Source organism: Plecotus auritus, assembly GCF_963455305.1.
Source record: "Plecotus auritus genome assembly, chromosome: X".
NCBI lineage: Eukaryota > Metazoa > Chordata > Mammalia > Chiroptera > Vespertilionidae > Plecotus > Plecotus auritus.
Window position 1 is genome coordinate 69,241,464 of NC_137784.1, and position 20,935 is coordinate 69,262,398.

A 20,935-nucleotide genomic window follows, 5' to 3' on the forward strand; every position below is an offset into this window, starting at 1 on the left:
TATGTGTGATTATTTAAAAGTTAAATTTAATAAAAATGCTTTGAATGACCTCATCTTGTCCTTGGTATTCTATAGGAAACTTGCCTAGAAATAATTTTTAATTAATTTATTTTTTAAATAAATCTTTATTGTTCAGATTATTACAGATAATTTCCCCCCCATAGTTCCCCTCCACCCGGTTCCCCCCAACCCCATGCCCTTACCCCCCACCACTGTCTTCATCCATAGGTGTAAGATTTGGTCCAATCTTTTCCCACACCTCTCATGCCCCTTCCCCCTGAGAATTGTCAGTCCACTCCCTTTCTATACCCCTGATTCTATTATATTCACCAGTTTATTCTGTTCATCAGATTTTTTTTATTCACTTGATTTTTAGATTCACTTGTTGATAGATATGTATTTATTGTTCATAATTTTTATCTTTACCTTTTTCTTCTTCTTCCTCTTCTTAAAGAATACCCTTCAGCATTTCATATAATACTGGTTTGGTGGTGATGAACTCCTTTAGCTTTTTCTTATCTGTGAAGCTCTTTATCTGACCTTCAATTCTGAATGATAGCTTTGCTGGGTAGAGTAATCTTGGTTGTAGGTTCTTGCTGTTCATCACTTTGAATATTTCTTGCCACTCCCTTCTGGCCTGCATAGTTTCTGTTGAGAAATCAGCTGACAGTCGCATGGGTACTCCCTTGTACGTAACTAACAGTTTTTCTCTTGCTGCTCTTAAGATTCTCTCTTTGCCTTTTGCCCTTGGCATTTTAATTATGATGTATCCTGTTGTGGTCCTCTTTGGATTCTTCTTGTTTGGGGTTCTCTGTTCTTCCTGAACTTGTAAGTCTATTTCTTTCATCAGGTAGGGGAAGTTTTCTGTCATTATTTCTTCTAATATGTTTTTTATATCTTGCTCTCTCTCTCTCTTCTGGCACCCCCATAATTCGAATGTTGGTACATTTGAAGTCATCCCAGAGGCTCCTTACACTATCTTCAACTTTTTGGATTCTTTTTTCCTTTTTGCTTTTCCAGTTGGGTGTTTTATGCTTCCTCGTATTTTAAATCTTTGACTTGATTCTTGGGATCCTCTGGTCTACATGTTGAATTTCTGTATATTATTCTTTATTTCAGACAGTGTATGCTTAATTTCTGACTGGTCCTTTTCCATTTTTTTGTCATTCTCACTTTGTTCTTTGGAGGTCTCACTAAGTTTCTCAGTGTTTTCTAGAAGATTATTGAGTAACCTTGTAACCGTGGTTTTGAACTCTATATCCAGTTGTTTGCTTTCCCCAATTTCTTTCATTCATGACATGTTTCTTTGTCTCCGCATTTTGGCTGCTTCCTTGTGTTGATAGAGTGGCCTTGTGTGGTAGGTGTCCTCTAGGGCCCAGTGGCTCAGCCTCCCCAATCACCTGAGGTGGACACTCTTGGTACACCCCTTTGTGGGCTGTGTGCACAGTCTTGTTGTAGGTAAGCCTTGATTGCTGTTGGTATCACTGGGAGGAATTGATTTCCGGGCCAACTGGCTGTGAGGACCCGCTGTGTCTACAATGGAAGAACTGCTGTGCTGGAGACACCCTTATGGGGCAGGACTTGCTTCAGTGGAGCTTTGGTGCTCACTGAGTCTGCCTCTTGAGTGTGTCACTTATGGATGTGAGGAGTTGCAATCTGGTATCGTCTCACACTGGCCACTAGGTACACTGTTTCCTGGATCTCCAAAGAGGTGCAAAGTCAATCACTGCCTAAGGCCATCTAGCAGGAGCTACAGGGAGTTCTGCAGAATTCTCCTCTTTGTTTGGGGTTTGGAAGTTTTGGAGCTCTTTGACCCAGCTGCCGTTTGTTAGGTTAGGCTGCAAAAGGACAGGCCATTGATATACAAAAGCTGCTGCACACAGCTTGGGTGGGGTTGTAAATTGGGTGGGGTGGGGTCTCAGGGAGTCACCAGGGCGGAGCAAACAGCGATGGCTGCCAGTCAGCTGTCTCTGCATCTCAGAGTCTCCATGTCTCCACGTCCCCGCATCCTGCACCCCCACACAGTAACAATGATTCCTGCAAGCACCTCTGTGAGAAAGACCCCCTCACTTTCCAACCCAGTGCCAGACAGTTCAGTTTCTCCCCATAGGAGTCTGGCTCCCCAGAGTCTCGTTGGAAACTGGAATTCATAGCAGTTGGGAGCTTGTATCCCCCTCCTGATTGAAAAAAAACAGCACACCCAGTTGCCTGCCCGGTTTACATGCCTCCGTACCTCTGCTTTTCCATGTCTCTGCACCTCCTACCCAGTCTCAATGCACTTTTTTCTTTCCTTCTAGTTCTAGAACTTCTACTAAGCCAGCTTTCCCGTTGTTCTGGATGATAGCCGTTTTGTCTTTTAGTTGTAGTTTTGGTGTGGTTGTGAGAGGCAGCACATACAGGTGTATACCTTATGCCACCATCTTGGTTTTTCATCTAGAAATAAATTTTTAAAATATTTTGATTTTGATTTTAGAGAATAAGAAAGAAACATTCATTTGAGAGAGAAACATAGATCTGCTGCCTTCTGCATGCCCCTTTACTGGGTATGTGCCCAGACTGACAATTGAATCCGTGATCCTTTGGAGCACAGGACAATGCTTAACCAACTGAACCACACTGGCCAGGTCTAGAAATAGATTTTTTAAATGAGAAGCAAGAACCTACTGTCTTATTACCCATAGTATTTTTTCTTTTAATTTTTGGGAGGAGGAGAACCCACTCAGAATTCCTGAAACTCATCCACAAATGTTTTCCTGAGTACCTGCAGAGGGGGCCAAAATAAGGAACATATAGCTTTTTTTGCTACTTGCTGAGCAGTGACTTACTAACTACAGGCAAGTAGCAATTCCAAAGATTGGAAAAGGATATTTATTTCAGGAATGTTTTCTGCTAATAAAAAAACAGCTTTGCAGGACTTTCCAGTAGAAAATATCCTGAAAACAGCAACTTTTGCCATTACCTAATGTCTTTCATATAGTATTCTCAGTCACCTTGCTCTAAAGGGAAAAATGAAATGAGTCTGGTGTGAAAGAATTTGGCTATCCCATTATATAGAATCCTTTGCGCTATTCATTTCTATCTCATGCCATGTATTTTTATTCTATTTATTTTTTGGCACACTTCTTATTGATTTTTTTATTAACAATTTTTTATGTTGACACTATTGCAGGTGTCCCCCTTTTTCTTCCCCTTTGCCCACTCTTACCTACCCCCACTTCCCCCTCCCTTGTCATTCACCACACCATTGTCCCTATCCATGGGGAATGCATATATGTTATTTAGCTTATCTCTTCACCTTCCTTACCCAGTCACCCCCATCCCCCTTTCCTCTGGCATCAGCCAGTCTGTTCCATGTTTCCATGCTCCTGGTTCCATTTTGTTTGTCAGTTTATTTTGTTCATTAGATTCCACATATTAGTGAGATCATGTAATATGTGTCTTTCTCTGGCTGGCTTATTTCACTTAGCATAATACTCTGCAGTTCCCTCCATGCTGTTGCAAAGGGTAAGAGTTCCTTCCTTTTTCAGCCAGGTAGTATTCCTTTGTGTAAATGTACCACACCTTTTTTATCCACTCATCTACTGATGGGCACTTGGGCTGTTTACAGATCTTGGCTATAGTAAATTTAGAGATTTTATTCAACAAGAAGAACAAAAATAACTTAAATCTCATTTACTTTTGATATAGCAGCATATCTACATAGTGAAACTAAGAAATTATGAACATTTTTCAAAAACTAAACTTTGGAAAGTGCAGATGCTGTGAAAATGAGTTTATTAATTCCATGAGAGTGAACTGGCAGTATTTGCCAATTTTACAGACATTTCAGGACAATACCACACTACTCTGTTATTTCACTTACAAAAACTGCTATTTGAAATTATTGCCCTTTCAACTGAAAATGTGTGTATAACAGTAACTTTTTAACAGGTTACCCTCATCTGTAATGTAGGCATACTCTGTCATAATGTTATGGTATCTTTTCTACATCTGGATTTGCTGTTTCAGAACATCTATAGAAAAAAAGTAAACACACACACACACACAAAAAAAAAATACTGTGTTTTTTTGGTTTTTTTTTGGACAAAAGGTTATCTATAAAATTAAAATCTACAAGTTTCTAGTGCCTTAAAAATCTTGTACAACAGTGTGGTTATTGCAGAGGAAGTGGGTGTAGCAGTGGGAGTTGACATGGAGGAGATAAATAGTGATGGAATAAATGAAATAAAATAAAATCTATGAGAAAATAAAAATTGCATGAAAGGGAAATGAGAATGAACCTAGCTCTTGAATGAGGGCACATAAAATTAAACACATAAAGCATCTTAATTATAGAAAATTAATAATTTTGTGCATGATGAACTTTCAACCTAAATAATATTTTTATTTAAGAGAATATAAACTACATTAGAGCATGACTCATTGCAGTTGGTGATTTAATATAAAAAACTTCTTGTGGCCCCTGTCCAACAGAGCTTAAACTCAGAATTGCGTTAATAAATATTTAACAACCAACTCTCTCCAAAACAATAAATATCCTAATTTTTAGTATTTACTGATTTCCATGGTGTAAATACTTCTACCATGGCTGATTTTAAACTACCAATGAACTGTCACAGAAAACAGATTTGGGAAGTGGTGTGCAACTGGGCTTTTCTAAACAGAGTTGAGATACTTCTACTGCACTACTGGATCATTGTGGTTTTTTTGTTTGTTTGTGTGTGTGTGTGTGTGTGTGTTTTGGGGGGAGCTGTTTGTTTTTTGGTTTTTTTTAAGTGTAGTATCAACAGGATCTTTCCAGAACACAATTTTGTCAGAATACAATGGATCCTGACAATAATACTGGAATGAGTCATATCGCCAATGCTTTCATTCAAACCTCATTATTCCTTGCTTGAACTACTGCAGTAATTTTCTTACTGAGATTGTTTCCAGTCTCTGCCCTCTAATTTATTTTCCACTCTGCTGCTGCTAGAATGATATTTCTGAAATATTCATATCACTTACCTGCTTAAAAATCTGCTTCAGTTCCTCATATCCTACAGTATTAAGTTCAAAGAATGTCTGGCAATCAGATTTCTTCATGAAAGGCAGAACAAATGTTTTCCAAATGTTAGTTTGAAGACCAGCTACGTCAGAATCCACCTAAGAAGCTTTACAAAAGCTAGATTCTAGATAGAGGCCCTCTATAGATCTACTAAATCAAACTCTGGGGACAGGGTTTGGAAACCAGCATTGTTTAAAAATATGATTTATTGATTTGAGAGAGAGAGAGAGGAAGAGAGAGAGAGAGAGAGAGAGAGAGAGAGAGAGAGAGAGAGAGAGAGGCATTGACATGAGAGAGAAATATTGATCAGTTTCTGTCATACTTATCCCAACCAGAGATATAACTGCAACCTGGGCATGTGCTCTGACTGGGAATTGAATCAGGGACCTTTCAGTGCATAGAAAAGATGCTCAACCAACTGAGCCACACTGGCCAGGGCTGGAAACCAGCATTTTTATAGTCCGACAGATGAATCTGTTACCATAACAGATTTGGGAACCCACCAAAAGGGGCAGTGTTTGGGTGGTCTTATACAAGTATTTAAAACCTGCTTTAGCAACTTGCTGAGTAACCTTAGGTAAGTTTATCTAACCAGTATATGCCCCAGTTTTCTTATGTGTACAATGGTGATGATTATATCTAGCTTATATTACTGTTTGGATGACTAAATTTTACAACACCGGACACATAATAGACACTCAATACATGGTAATCTACTTTTTTCTCTATATTTTCCCATTTAAGTTCTGAGTCAGTCATGCCTTTCTCGTCTTATTTCTAACTATTCTTCTCTACCATCCTGATTTACCCACTTTCTCCCACTAGACCAGTGGTGACAAACTCAAATGCTTATAAAGGCCAGGAATCTAACAGGGATTAGTAAATTGAAATGAAGTACCCTAGCCAAATATTGCTATGTGAAAAAAGTGAATTCACTGCTATACTTTCTTTTTTTTTTTTTCAAGAGAAGACATTAATCTTTTAAAATTGAAGTTGACCATTAAAATATTGTTAATGAATTCAGAAAAAGACTCCTCTTCTGGTCCAAGCAAAGCACATCTCTGAGCTTAGTTGAGTCCCTGCATTTTAGTTGGTGATGCTGAGAGCAGACACACTGTGTAGTAGTGTTTCTCATATGGTATGTCTGACCATATTATTGCATCACCAAGAATTGCCTACCTACTAAAGGTTTGAGTACATCTCTGACATTATTGCCCTGTATTTGGGAATTGTGTCATTCCTAGCAAATTGCTTGGCATTTTTCTTCATTTAACTCTCACTACTAAGAAAGGACCTGCATAGTATTTGGAAAAACACAACCCAAGACTAATAAACATAGTTTTATTCCTGCCTAAATAAGTTTAAAAGTAGCAACCAAAAGGATCAAACTCTGTTGAAGTAATTTAATTATCCCAGACCAAAGATCAACAATATTTATAAGAACATAAAAATTTGCACCACTCTAAAAGAAATAAATTATAATGTTTGGCATCTAATAAAACATAGCATGCAATGCAAAGAAGTATAAAAATACAACCTGTAATTAGGAGAAAAATCCATTCTACACTAGGAATGACTCATGATAAAATTAGTAGATAAGAATATTGTTTTGGCTAGACAAAATAGCAGCAGAATAGACAGACGTGTCCCGAGCCTTGTCCCAGAGCAGATAGAATGAACAGCTGAAACAAATAACATCCAACCTGGCAAAGGAGACTCAGCGGGTGAGACAGTTTGCAGCCAGGAAGGACATAGGATCCCTGGAAAAAGGTAAAATCAAGGAGCTGGGCAGGAGAGTCTTCCAGACCTCTGAGCCCAGAGGGTCAGAGGGAAACCACACAGCACCAAGCCATGTCCCTGGGGACAGGCACAGCGTATGACTGTGGAAAGAAGGGCCACAGGACTGCCGGACCGCAGGGGATTCTAGATCTGGGTACATAGTCACAAAAGGCTGAACCCAGAGGGCGCAGCCTGAAGGGCTGGCCAGACCCCACAGCACTGGCAGGAGAGGACCGTGGAGAGGCCCAGTCTCTCGCCTCTATGTGGCCTGAGCCTTTCTTCACTGAGCCTAGTTCACAGGATCTTCCAGATACAGACACTTACCCGTGGCTAAGGTGAGGGGGAAGGTGCGGACTCTTGGAGTCTGGGGAGAATAGGGGTCCAAGAGAAGTGGCAGTGAACCTGGTGCTGAGTCATGCTTGAGCCAGGGACCTGGGCAGCCATTTTGTCTGAAAGAGATAGCCCCACCCTCCAGTTTCCAGGCAACCAATACAGCCACACCCAGATCCTATCCTGAATGGTATTTAAAAAAATCTAAATAGTCCCTGAGAGTCCAAAGGGACTGGTCTAAAGACAGTACAGAAGACTGGGATCTTAAGCCAGCCAAAGGAAAGACACTTCACTTTTTCATTTTTATTTTTTTATTATTATTTTCTCTTTTTTTTCTTCCTTTTTCTTTGTTTCCCTGTTTTTATTTGTTACTTTATTTTCTATTTCTTTTCACATTATTTTTCCATCACTCTATTTTTACTTTTATTTGCTATTTTTTAATTTTTATACCATTTTTGAAATCAATTTTTTTGTAAATTTATTATTATTATTATTATTATTATTATTATTATTTTCTTCTTGTTCTCTTTCTTATCCACCCATCCCCTTTATACTTCCTCTACAATGAACTGAGGACCTCCCCATATTCATCCAATTCTTAACCTTATTTTATGTATATAAGCTCAGCCTCTACAGATTCTGCCTCCACCCTCTTTGCTGGGTGTTTAGTGTTTGTATTTTTTGGTTTATCTATTGGTTCTGTGGTGCTTTCCTATATATGAAAAATTATACATATATATATATATATATATATATATATATATATATATTCTCCTTTTTCTTTTCTCTCTTATCTTTTTCTCTCTCTTTGATATAATTTGTGCCCTTTTCTCTCCCCTAATTCTCTTTTCTCAGGTGGTTACTTATAGTGGGGTCATTGGTGTTGTGAGTACATTTGTGCTTTCTTTCCTTTGTGTTGTGTCTTCTCAAGGTGAATTTTATTCTGTCTGGCCAGGAGCTAGAGAGCAAGCCACATTAACCACACACCAGGAAAGGAAATTCCATCCACGAATGGGTCAATAACACCCCAGAAGCAACTACAGAGGCAGGAAGAAAGTGGCAGTGAGGGGGAGAGCATGAGTGAGGGAGGGAACAAAAGAGGAGTGTGTGGTCATGTGGATTGTGTGTGTGAGTGAGGCACAGTTAGATCCCACAGGACCTTCCGGGGCAGGCTAAGTGGGCTCGCCTAACTAGGCAGCTTCTGCTACCATTGCAAACAGTACCGGGAGGCCAGCTCTTCCTCAGAGGCCTAGCCTTTTTGAAGGGGAGAGCTGCTGTAACTGGGAGCCCAGCCTCACCTCCATCCAGGGTGCCCTCAGAGAACACCTGGGACTCTACAGCCACCCCTGTCAGGGACCTGCTACCTTGGCTGTGGTCCCACGGTCACCGAGTCTCCAGCCACCCCAGGCACAGGCTCCTGTGAGTTCTGAAGCACGCTCCCCTCTGACTGGCCCAACGCTTTAGCCCAGGGCACTATAACCACGCAAACAGCAGACATGTGAGCAGCCTGTTCCTGTCCAAGGAGCAGCAGCTGTATAAGTGGCCCACTCCCCCATCCGAGGAGTAGCAAACATGTGAGCAGCCTGCCCCATCTGAGGAGCAGCAGCCCCATGCAGCCTGCCCCCATCCAAGGAGCAGCAGCTGCACGCATCCTGCACCCTGCACCTCTCCAAGGAGCAACAGCTACATGAACAACCTGCCCCTATTCGAGGAAAAGGAGCTGCACGAGCAGCCTGCCCCCATCTGAGGAGCAGCAGCTGTGTGAGCAGTCCACCCCCATACAAGGAACAGCAGCACCACGTGCAGACTGCCCCCATTCGAGGAGCATCAGCCACCCAAGCAGCCTGTCCCAGACCGAGAAGTAGTAGCCACACACAGCCTGCAATAACCAACGAGAGTATCTGGGTGAGTGCCCCACCCCCATCCAAGGAGTATCAGCCACACATGCAGCTCACTCCTGCCTGAGGATCAGCAGCCATGCAAGCAGCCCGTCCCCTGTCTGAGGAGTAGCAGCTGCATGAGGAGCCTGCACCAGGACGAGGAGCACCAGCCCAGCAAGCAACATGCCCCTGTCCAAGAAGCGGCAGCCTCACAACCAGCCTGGCCCATCTGAGGAACAGCAGCAGGGTGCAGCCAGCCCCGATCCAAGGAGCAGCAGCTACATGAGCATTCTGCCCCATCTGAGGAGCAGCAGCCACGTGAGCAGCCCAACCCTGTCCAAGGAACAGCAGCTGTATGCAACATCCCCCACCAGCCAGAGGAGACACCACTGCTGCGAACAACACCCATTAGAGATGCCACAGCCAACTGAGGAGCAGCCACTTCAGCAACCACCCGAGGAGCAACTGCAGCCCGCGGAGCCACTGCCACCCAAGGAGCAGCCCCTGCAGGACTCGACACCTAGATCAGTTGGTGAGACCAAAAATGGGTAGACAAAGAAACCCCAAAGGAAAGAAAAGAAGGAATTGCCAGAAAAGCATCTAAGTGAAACAGAGGCAAGCAATATGTCAGAAAAAGAATTCAGAATAAGGGTCATACACTTCATAAACTGGATGGAGGAAAAAATCAACAACTTACGTAAGAATCAAGAAGAAATCAATAACTTATGTAAGAATCAAGAAGAAATGAAGAGTGATATAGCTGCAATAAAAAACAACATGGAAAGTTTCAACAGTAGACTAGGAGAAGTGGAGGACTGAATTAGCGAATTAGAAGACAGGGAAGCAAAACACACCCAAACTGAACTATAATTGGAGAGAAAAATTAAAAGACAGGAGGAGAGCCTAAGGGAGCTATGGGACAACATGAAATGAAGCAACATACGAATAATAGGAGTGCCCGAACAACAGGAAGAGGAACAAGGGTTAGAAAACCTATTTGAAGAAATAATGTCCAAAAACTTCCCTGATGTGGGGGAGAAAAAAGTCACACAAGCACAGAGAGTCCCAAACAAGATGAACCCAAAAAGACCCACACCAAGTCACATCATAATTATGATGGCAAATGTTCAGGACAAAAGAGACTCTTAAAGGCTGCAAGAGAGAGACAGAAAGTTACATACAAGGGAGCTCCCATTCGATTATCAAATGATTTCTCAACAGAAACACCTCAGGCCAGAAAAGAATGGAAGGAAATTTACAAAGTGATGTAAAGCAAGGGACTGAATCCAAGAATACTCTATCCAGCAAGGCAATCATTTAAAATTGAAGGGGAAATATGGAGTTTCACTGACAAATAAAAAGGCTAAGGGAATTTATCACTACCAAACCAGCAATGCAAGAAATGCTATAGAGACTGGTGTAAAAAGAAGAAATAAAAAAGTAAGAAAGAACACAGGCAAAAAAATAAAAATGGCTACAAACAATTACCTTTCAATAATAACTTTAAATGTAAATGGACTAAATGCTCCAATCCAAAGACATCGAGTGAGTGAATGCATAAAAAACACGACCCATATATATGCTGCATACAAGAAACCCTCCTCAGAAAAAGGTACTCACACAGACTGAAAGTGAAGGGATGGAAAAATATATTTCAGGCAAATGGATATGAAAAAAATGCTGGGGTAGCAATACTTATATCTGACAAAATAGACGTCAAAGTGAAGGCCATAACAAGAGATATGGAAGGCCATTTCATAATACTAAAAAGATTAATACAACAAGAGGATATAACTCTGATAAACATATATGCACCCAATACAGGAGCACCCAAATAGATTTTAAAAAAATCCTGAAAGATATCAAGGGAGAGAATGACAATAATACAATCATAGTAGGGATTTTAATACATCACTGACATCACTGGATAAATCCTCTAGACAAAAAAATCAGCAAAGAAACAGCAATCCTAAATGACTCACTAGATCATATGGACTTAATTGACATCGTCTGAACATTTCACTCCAAAGCCATGGAATATACATTCTTCTCAAGTGCACCTGGGACATTTTCAATAATAGACCACATATTGGGTCACAAGAAAAGTCTTTCCAAATTCAAGAAGATTGAAATCATATAAGTATTTTCTCAGACCTCAATGGCATAATATTAGAAATAAACTACAATAAAAACAATCCAAAAAACTCGAACACTTGGAAGCTAAATAGCATGCTATTAAACAGTGATTGGGTTACCAAAGAGATCAAAGCAGAAATTGAAAACATCCTGGAAACTAATGACAATAAAAAGACAACAATCCAAAATATATGTAACACAATGAAGGCAGTCCTGAGAGGGAAGTTTATAGCACTACAGGCTGACCTCAGAAAACAAGAAAAAATGGTAATAAATCATCTCACTCTACATCTCAAATAATTAGAAAGAGAGCAACAAGAAAACCCCAGAGTAAGCAGAAGGAAGGAAATAATAAAGATCAGAGCAGAAATAAATGACATAGACAACAACAAAAAATAATACAAAAGATCAATGAAACCAAGAGCTGGTTCTTTGAAAGGATAAACAAGATTGATGAACCTCTAGCCAGGCTCACCAAGAAGTAAAGAGAGAGGACCCAAATAAACAAAATCAGAAATGAAAGAGGAGAGATAACCACAGACCCCACAGAAATACAAAGGATTGTTAAAAAATACTATGAACAACTCTATTCTAACAAACTAGACAACCTAGAGGAAATGGACATATTCCTAGAAAAATACAACCTTCTAAAACTCAATCAGGAAGATTCTAAAAATCTCAATAGGCTGATAACTATGGAAGAAATTGAAGCAGTCATCAAAAAGCTTCCAGCAAACAAAAGCCCGGGGCCAGACAGCTTCACAGGGGAGATTTACCAAACATTCAAGGAAGAACTAAAACCTATCCTCCTCAGACTATTCCAAAAATACAAGAGGAAGGAACATTCCCAAGCTCATTCTATGAAGCCAGCATCACCCTAATACCAAAACCAGATAAAAACAACACAATGAAAGAGAATTACAAGCCAATATTCCTGAAGAACATAGATGCTAAAATCCTCAGCAAAATTCTAGCAAATTGGATACAGCATTACATTATAAAGATCATACACCATGATCAAGTGAGATTTATTCCTGGGATGCAAGGTTAGTACAATATCTGCAAATCAATAAACGTGATACATCACATAAACAAATTGAGTGATAAAAATCACATAGTCATATCAATTGATGCAGAAAAAGCATTTGACAAAATCCAACACCCTTTCTTGATAAAAACTCTCAGCAAGGTGGGAATAGAAGGATCATACCTCAACATAATAAAAGCCATATATGACAAACCCAGAGCCAACATCATACTCAATGGGCAAAAACTAAAACCATTTTCCCTAAGAATAGGAACAAGCCAGGGATGCCCACTCTCCCCACTCCTGTTCAACATGGTACTGGAAGTACTAGCCATTGCGATCAGACAAGAAGAAGAAATGATAGGCATCCAAAATGGAAAAGAAGAAGTAAAACTGTCCTTATTCACAGATGACATGATACTGTACATAGAAAACCCTAAAGACTCCATCAAAAATATTATTAAACTTAATAGATGAATTCAGCAATGTAGCAGGATACAAAATTAACACCAAGAAATCTATGGCATTTCTATACACCAATAATGAACTTACAGAAAGAGAGACTAAAAAAGCAATCCCATTTACCATCACACCAAAAAAATTAAGATACCTACGAATAAACTTAACTAAGGAGGTAAAAGACCTATACGCGGAAAACTACAGGACACTGAAAAAAGAGATAGAGGAAGACATAAACAGATGGAAGAACATACCGTGTTCATGGATTGGTAGAATCAACGTCATTAAAATGTCCATACTACCCAAAGCAATCTATAGATTCAATGCACTCCCCATTAAAATACCAAAAGCATATTTCACAGACCTAGAAAGAACTCTCCAAAAATTCATCTGGAATAAAAAAAGATCCCGAATAGCTACAGCAATCCCGAGAAAGAAGAACAAAGTAGGTGCGATCTCAATCCCATATTTCAAGCTGTATTACAAAGCCACTGTCCTCAAAACAGCCTGGTACTGGCACAAGAACAGACATATAGATCAATGGAATAGAATAGAGAACCCAGAAATCAACCCAAGCCACTATGCTCAATTAATATTCAACAAAGTAGGCATGAACATACAATGGAGTCAAGACAGTCTCTTCAATAAATGGTGTTGGGAAAATTGGACAGATACATACAAAAAAATGAAACTAGACCACCAACTTACACCATACACAAAAATAAACTCAAAATGGATAAAGGACTTAAATATAAGATGGGAAACCATAAAAATACTAGAGGAATCCACAGGCAGCAAAATCTCAGACATATGCCAAAGCAATTTCTTCACTGATACTGCTCCTAAGGAAATGGAAACTAAAGAGAAAATAAACAAATGGGACTACATCAAAATTAAAAGCTTTTTTCACAGAAAAGGAAACCATCAACAAAACAACAAGAAAGCCCTCTGCATGGGAGAACATATTTGCCAATGTTATCACCGATAAGACTTTAATCTCCAGATTTACAGGGAACTCATACAACTTAACAAAAGGAAGATAAACAACCCAATCAAAAAATGGGCAACGGACCTAAATAGATACTTTTCTAAAGAAGACATAAAGAAGGCCAAGAGACATATGCAAACCTGCTCAAAGTCACTAATTATCCGAGAGATGCAAATCAAATGGACAATGAGGTACCATCTCACACCTGTCAGAATGGCTATCAACAAATCAACAATCGACAAGTGCTGGCGAGGATGCAAAGAAAAAGGAACTCTTGTGCACTGCTGGTGGGAATGCAGACTGGTGTAGCCACTGTGGAGAACAGTATGGAATTTCCTCAAAAAACTAAAAATGGAACTCCCATTTGACCCAGTGATCCCACTTTTAGGAATATATCCAAAGAAAATAGAAACACCAGTTAGAAAGTATATATGCCCCCTATGTTCATAGCATCACAATTAACCATAGCTAAGATTTGGAAACAGCCTAAGTGCCCATCAGCAGATGAGTGGATTAAAAAAATTGTGTTACATCTACATTATGGAATACTATGCTGCAGTAAAAAAGGAGTTCTTACCATTATCTGTTTTTGTTCATCATGGAAGTTATATTTTAAAAAGACCCAAGTTGACCTACTAGTGTTAAAAAATATAATGTCTGGTTGGGGTTAATTACAGATTAGATATTCAGAAAAAATTATTATTGAAACTGAATACATATCAATAGAAACTACCACAAATGAAACAGAGAAATAATGATGAAAATAATTAACACAGCATAAGTAAGCTGTGGCACAATTTCTTTCTTTTTTCTTTATTGATTAAGGTATTACATATGTGTCCGTATCCCCCCCTTGCCCCCCCACCTCCCCGCTCATGCCCTCATCCCCCTAGTGTGTGTGTCCATTGGTTAGGCTTATATGCATGCAGACAAGTCCTTTGGTTCATCTCTCCCCCTTCCCCCCACACTCCCCTGCCTTCCCTCTGAGGTTTGATGGTCTGATCGATGCTTCTCTGTCTCTGTATCTGTTTTTGTTCATCAGTTTATGTTGTTCATTATATTTGTGGCACAATTTCAAGTAGTTAATAAACGTGTAAATGTTGCCCTCAAAAGAGGTAGGGCAGAAATATTTACTTGAAGAATTAATGGCCACAAATAATGAAAATTCTATAAAAATTCTAATCCTAGAGATTAAAGAATCTCAACACACTTCAATTACAAGAAACATGAAGAAAACACAACAAGACATATTAAGTTCAAGTTGTTTACTAAAAGCAGTGGTAAGGAGAAAAACTTAGCAGCTGCCATGGGATGGGGATAGCAGATTTCTCATCAGAAACAAGCAATCAAGAAGACAGTGGCCCTTGCCAGTATACTCAATTGGTTGGAGCATCATCCCATACACCAAAAGGTGGCGGGTTTGATCCCTGGTCAGGGCACATACCCAGGTTTCGAGTTCAATCCCTGTTGGGGCCAAAGCAGGAAGCATTGATCCATGTTTCTCTCTTCTCTCTCTCTCTCTCTCTCTCTCTCTCTCTCTCTCTCTCTCTCTCTCTCTCTCTTAAAAAAATAAGACAGTGGAAGAGCGTCTTTTAAGTACTGAAAGAAAATTTGTTTTTCCAGTTTGAGTATCTGCCACAAGCAAGCTAAGTGTTTGAGGTATCATAATGAACAATGCACAATCCTTAATCTTGAGGATATTATAGACTAGTAAAAGGGACCAACTTTTAAGCAAACTTTTCAGTATAAATTTAAAAAAACTTTAAAGCATATAATTCTAAACTTAATCAAAATGCTTTCAAAAACAAAGGTGCAATAAGATTTTCCAGACATAGAAAGGATGAAAGAATTCATCATAACCAGATTCAGACCTGTACTACATGAAATGTTAAGTGAAGTCCTTTAAGCAAAATGAAAATTATACCATATGTAAACCTGGATCTCTACAAGGAATCAAGATCAGCAGACATGGTAGCTATATGGGCAAAAATAAAGATACATATTTCTATTTAAGTTTATTTTAAAAGGTAATTTGTTCAATGTAAAAATAGCAACATAGTACTGTGAGGTTAGAATTAAAGTGTATGACAACAGTAGAACAAAGATTAGGGGAAGAGAAATAGAAAAGTTTTTTTCGATTCTTATAGTAAATGTGAAATAGTAAAATACTTTCTCAATGCACAGTATGAAAAGTTAAAGTACTACACCATAAAAGCTAAAATGACAAAGTAAAACAAGAAGCACCATTAATAAACTAACAAAGTATATAAAGTAGAATCATAACAATCTATATATATATATAAAAAGCCCGTGGCCTTAACACCGTAACAACCAGAGACTGGCACGGGTGGGCGGGGCTGTGAGTGCAGCAGGGTGGTGGGCGGGTGGGCGGGGCATGCATGATTTCGCCCACTGTGTTTCTAGTTAGTTAATAAAAAAGAAGCACATAATATAGAAAAAAAAGAACAAAAGCAGAGAAAGGACAAATAGGAAATAGCAAGAAGGTAGTTAAACCACATGCAAAATTACGTCAGTAAAGAAAAGCATAGACATTTCCACAGATGGTGCTGGAACAAATTAAGCTTAATTTACAAGATGTTTAAAAAATACTTCAATCTGTATCTCATAGTATAATATAAAAATTAACTCACAATAAACTATAGTCCTAAATCTAAAGCCTAAAACTGTATAACTTCTATAATAAAAAAATGAGAAAATCTTTGTGATATTGAGGTAGGCAAAATTTTCTTTACTGTAACACCAAATGCACAATCAAAAAAAAATAAAGGAATGATAAATTGGATTTCATCAAAGTTGAGAACTTCTGTTTTTGAAAGACAAGGCTTAAAAGAATGAAAATACAAGCTGTGGACTGGGAGAAAGTATTTGCAAATCACATGGCTAATAAAGGATTTGTATCCAGAATATATAAAGACAAAACTTCATTGTAAGAAAATTAACAAGTTTTTTTTAAATGAGCAGAATATTTAAATATATTTCATCAAAGAAATATACAGATGATATGTGTAAAGAAGCTCAATATCATTATTCTTTAGAGAAATGCAAATTAAATCCATAATATCATATAATTACACATATACTAGAATGGCTAAAATGATAAGGAGTGCTATACCAAATGTGGTAAGTATGTAAAGCAACTAGAACTCTCATACTCTGGCAGTTGGGATATAAAATTGTGCGACTGCTTTGGGAAATATTTTGTCCATTTCTAAAATGTTAACCATATACCTACATTATGACTCTGCAATTCCGCTTTTAGATATTTATCCAAAGTAATGTCAGCATGTATACACAAAAGAACTCGTCTACTTGTACAGATTTTTCTGTAATAACCCCAAATTGGAAACAACCCAAATGTCCGTCAACAAGTGAATTAATAAACCAATTGTTTTATAATCATAGAATGGAATACAACTCAACAATACAAAGAATAAACTATTGCTACACACAACATTGATGAGTATCAAAATAATTATGCTGAGTGGAAGTATCTAGGCCACAATAAGTATACATTGAATTTTTTTCTTTGCATAAAATTCTAGAAATGCAAACTATTTATTTGAAAAGAATGTGAGTTTCACAGATAACTATGGTCCCACATTGTAGGATTTTATTGTATGTCTGCCATTTGTCCTCAGGGATGGAAAAGGTTATAGATATATATTTAAGAGTAAAGTTTTCACTGATAATGCCTTCCAAATATTTTTGCCTTCTATGATAAATATTTTTTCTAGGCCTTGGACAATAATTTATATGGAAGCACTGCAAATAAATTTTCCTCTGTTTTTTTTTCTTTTATTCAATTTGAACTTTCTCCATGGAATTACAGGGAAGGCAACATATCAGTGTGGCTAAAAACACTAGATGTGAATGTTGAAACTTTGTCACATCTCACACTTGGGTCCGCTAATTCTGGGGCCTGATGATAGTTGGACCCACTATGTATTAAAACATATTGCCCAAGGATCTCTAATCAGTCAAGAAATAGAACTAGAAAACCACTAATTAACTTATTTAAAATGATGGCTTTATAAAAAAGTATAAGGCAACTATAGTTTCCTGAAAAACTTGTAATATCTTTGTATGCTAGCAGTGACAATACATATATTGTGTTAATTTCCCAGCCCATTTATTATAGTTAGTTTGTTTTCCTGGTATGGGTCATTAAGATGAGCCATCTTCTATTTACTGGGCTGCATTTGTCATTTTTGATCCTCATTTCTATTTTTATGTCATGTCCCTTAAAACTTGATTAAGGTTTTTCCCAATGATAGAGAGAACAGCCTTCAACCTAACTAGTGACTCCAAATGAGGAAATTTTGGATTTCTCCCCCTTCTTTTGCCGCATGTATACCTTACATGTTGTCAAGTCTTACAGGATATACCCTAACAAAGTCTGTCTTTACTTTCTTGTCCTTTTTATTCTTATTACCAATTTTGTTGGTCAGACTCTTATGTCCTTTGTGTAACAGACTTACATGATCTCCTATTTTTTTAATCTACCTCACTAATTGCTGTATTGATCCTGAACTCCCTTGCTCAGCACTCTTTTGTAGCTCCCCATTGCATACCAAATTAAGCATAGATGCATGTCATTTGAATAGAAGTCACTGAACAATATTTACCCATTCTATTTTTCCTTTGCCTTGTCTTTTCCTTCTCTCATTACTACCCAGGAATCCAACAAAAATGGTACATATATCACTTTCTGCTTATATTATGCATATTTCACTTTGAAACCTGATCATTGTTGTTCTCTCTATGTAGAAATGATCATAAACTTTTTCATTACCACCTGTCAGACTCCTCTACATCCCTAATGGATTACATGGAATTGAAATATGAATTTCATATAGGAAATATGAAAAATACTTTTTTCCAATCTTACAACTGATCACTACTCTTATTCCTTTGAACCCCCTAGACCTTTGTACATTTTTGGCATACTTACAATATTCTGCTTTGTATTTGTGTTATTTTACCAAATAGAATATGTCAAAATAGATATTATTTATTGAGCAATTATTATATCCCAGGCACTGTACTAAGATCTTTACATGGATTATTTTATGTAATTTCACCAAATTTCTCTTAAGTGGGCCCTATTATTGTCATTTTAAAAATAATGAACCTGAGGCTCTAAATAAATATTTATTGAAATAAATCTGGGTGATTACTTCATTTGCCTGGCATATATAATAATTGATACCACTCTATTCCCTACCAGTATGTTTCTACTAGGATGAATAAGCTGATGAAAACATTAAGTACTAGTAAATTGGTAAAGATACTTGTATTTCATTACATGAAAAATTTCAAGGTGGAAATTTACTTTGTGATTCTTAAGAGTATCAAAAAGTGAAATTATGCATTAGATGACCTGTGAAGTTGTTTGTGTTTTTCTGGATGAGCACTGAATAATTGCCATATTCTTTGTAGAAATATGACTATGTGGAACAGGTGAATGTTTTGTATATATTCATGTACAGCCCATTCAAATCAAAAGTAGGTGCACATTTATGAATGAAAATCAGCCTCAAGTCCCTTTTGTATGTATATTACATTTCATTTTTACATTTCTCTATACTCTTCCTTTATTCTGTTCTTATTACTTGATAATGTGAAATGCCTCTGTTATTTATGTGAATATTTTTGTAATTCAGATATATGCTAAAATTTCAATGAATGCTCCACACTACAATTCACACCAAGTAGTATAAAATAATACATTTTAAAACATCGCCACTTAGGGCAGGCCACATTAAGTAGGATAGTTGACCTTAGGTAGTGCTGTGAGGAACAATACTTTTTTATTGTAACTTTTGCATTTATTTCGTGAAACACTCTGAATACCAAGTCATTGTATTCAAACAAAATAATTATGAAAACGTGTATAAAAATGTGTACTGTCACTACTGAACATGCTTTAATAGAAAGGTATCATCCTTGGTAATTTTGTCGCCATACTAATGAATTGTCCATTACTGTATATTTACAGCTAACTAAAATAGGATGTTCATGTTTTCTAAGTATTTTCTAGGATCTGTGTTACATTTTCAATAGTATGAGAAATTTTAAGATGATAGAAATTATTAGAATTATTGGAAAAAGTGATAAAATCGTCATGTAAGCAGCAAATTGGAAAGAAAAAATTTGAGGGCGTATTTTTTCTTCATTTATTTAGTTTGCTGAATACTTCTTAAAGCCATAGTTTACAAATAAAAGAAGGGAACTCCAGAGGTACAGTGGGAGGTTCAATGGGGGGAGGGGGAGTTGGAAGGGGTGTGGTTTGAGGGAATCTTTGGGAGTTTAAAGCTGGCCTGCGTCATCTGAACCTATATTTTACTTCTCTTCCTCTCTGCTTTTAAAATCACTTTCACAATTTTAGTTATTTTCAGGCGTCCTCAAACTACGGCCTGCAGGCCACATGCGGCCCCCAGAGGACATTTATCCGGCCCGCCGGCTGCCGCTGCCTGTCCTGCTTAGCAGCCGATTCGTCCCCGGGCCCAGTGCGCATAGGAATTTGTTCATAGTTTTTTTTTTTAAACTATAGTCCGGCCCTCCAACGGTCTGAGGAACAGTGAACTGGCCCCCTGTTTAAAAAGTTTGAGGACCCCTGTTTAGAGGTTTTGATGTTTTCAAAACAATTATTGTGCAGTGGGAAGGGAAGCCTGGGTTCATAAAAATTCTCAATGGTCTTGAATACACAAAATTTTTGAAAGACACTTCTTATATTAAATGAGTACATTTTCTTAATTTAAATAAATATTCCACTTAAGATAAATTTCTTCTTATATTAACAAAAACATTGTCTCTGTTTCATCTCTCTGTGCTTAGTTTTATCAGTAAAATGGAATTAAAATAGTGCCTACATCATAGAATTGTTTTAACCAATACAGGCAAAACTTTATGGAAGTATCTGGTACATAATAAGTATTCAATATTGTGCACTTTATAATAATAGTAATAACAACAACAAAAACAATAATAATTTGGGGGGGATGGTTAATTTGTAATTATTTGACAATGCAGTATTATTTACTATTTTTTTCATTAGTTGGGAATCTGCTTTCCTTTGAATCTCTCAACCCCTCAGACCAATGTACTGTTCTTTACACTCATCCCTATAGAACCTGTTCTGAGCCCTTACCATATTCCTACTCATTAGCTGAAAACTCCTGCCAGTTGGTCTCTGTGGATTTTGCTGTTCTCCAAAAGCCTCTCATTTCACAATTGTTTCTGTCTGGGAGCATTTAGCTGAAGATCTA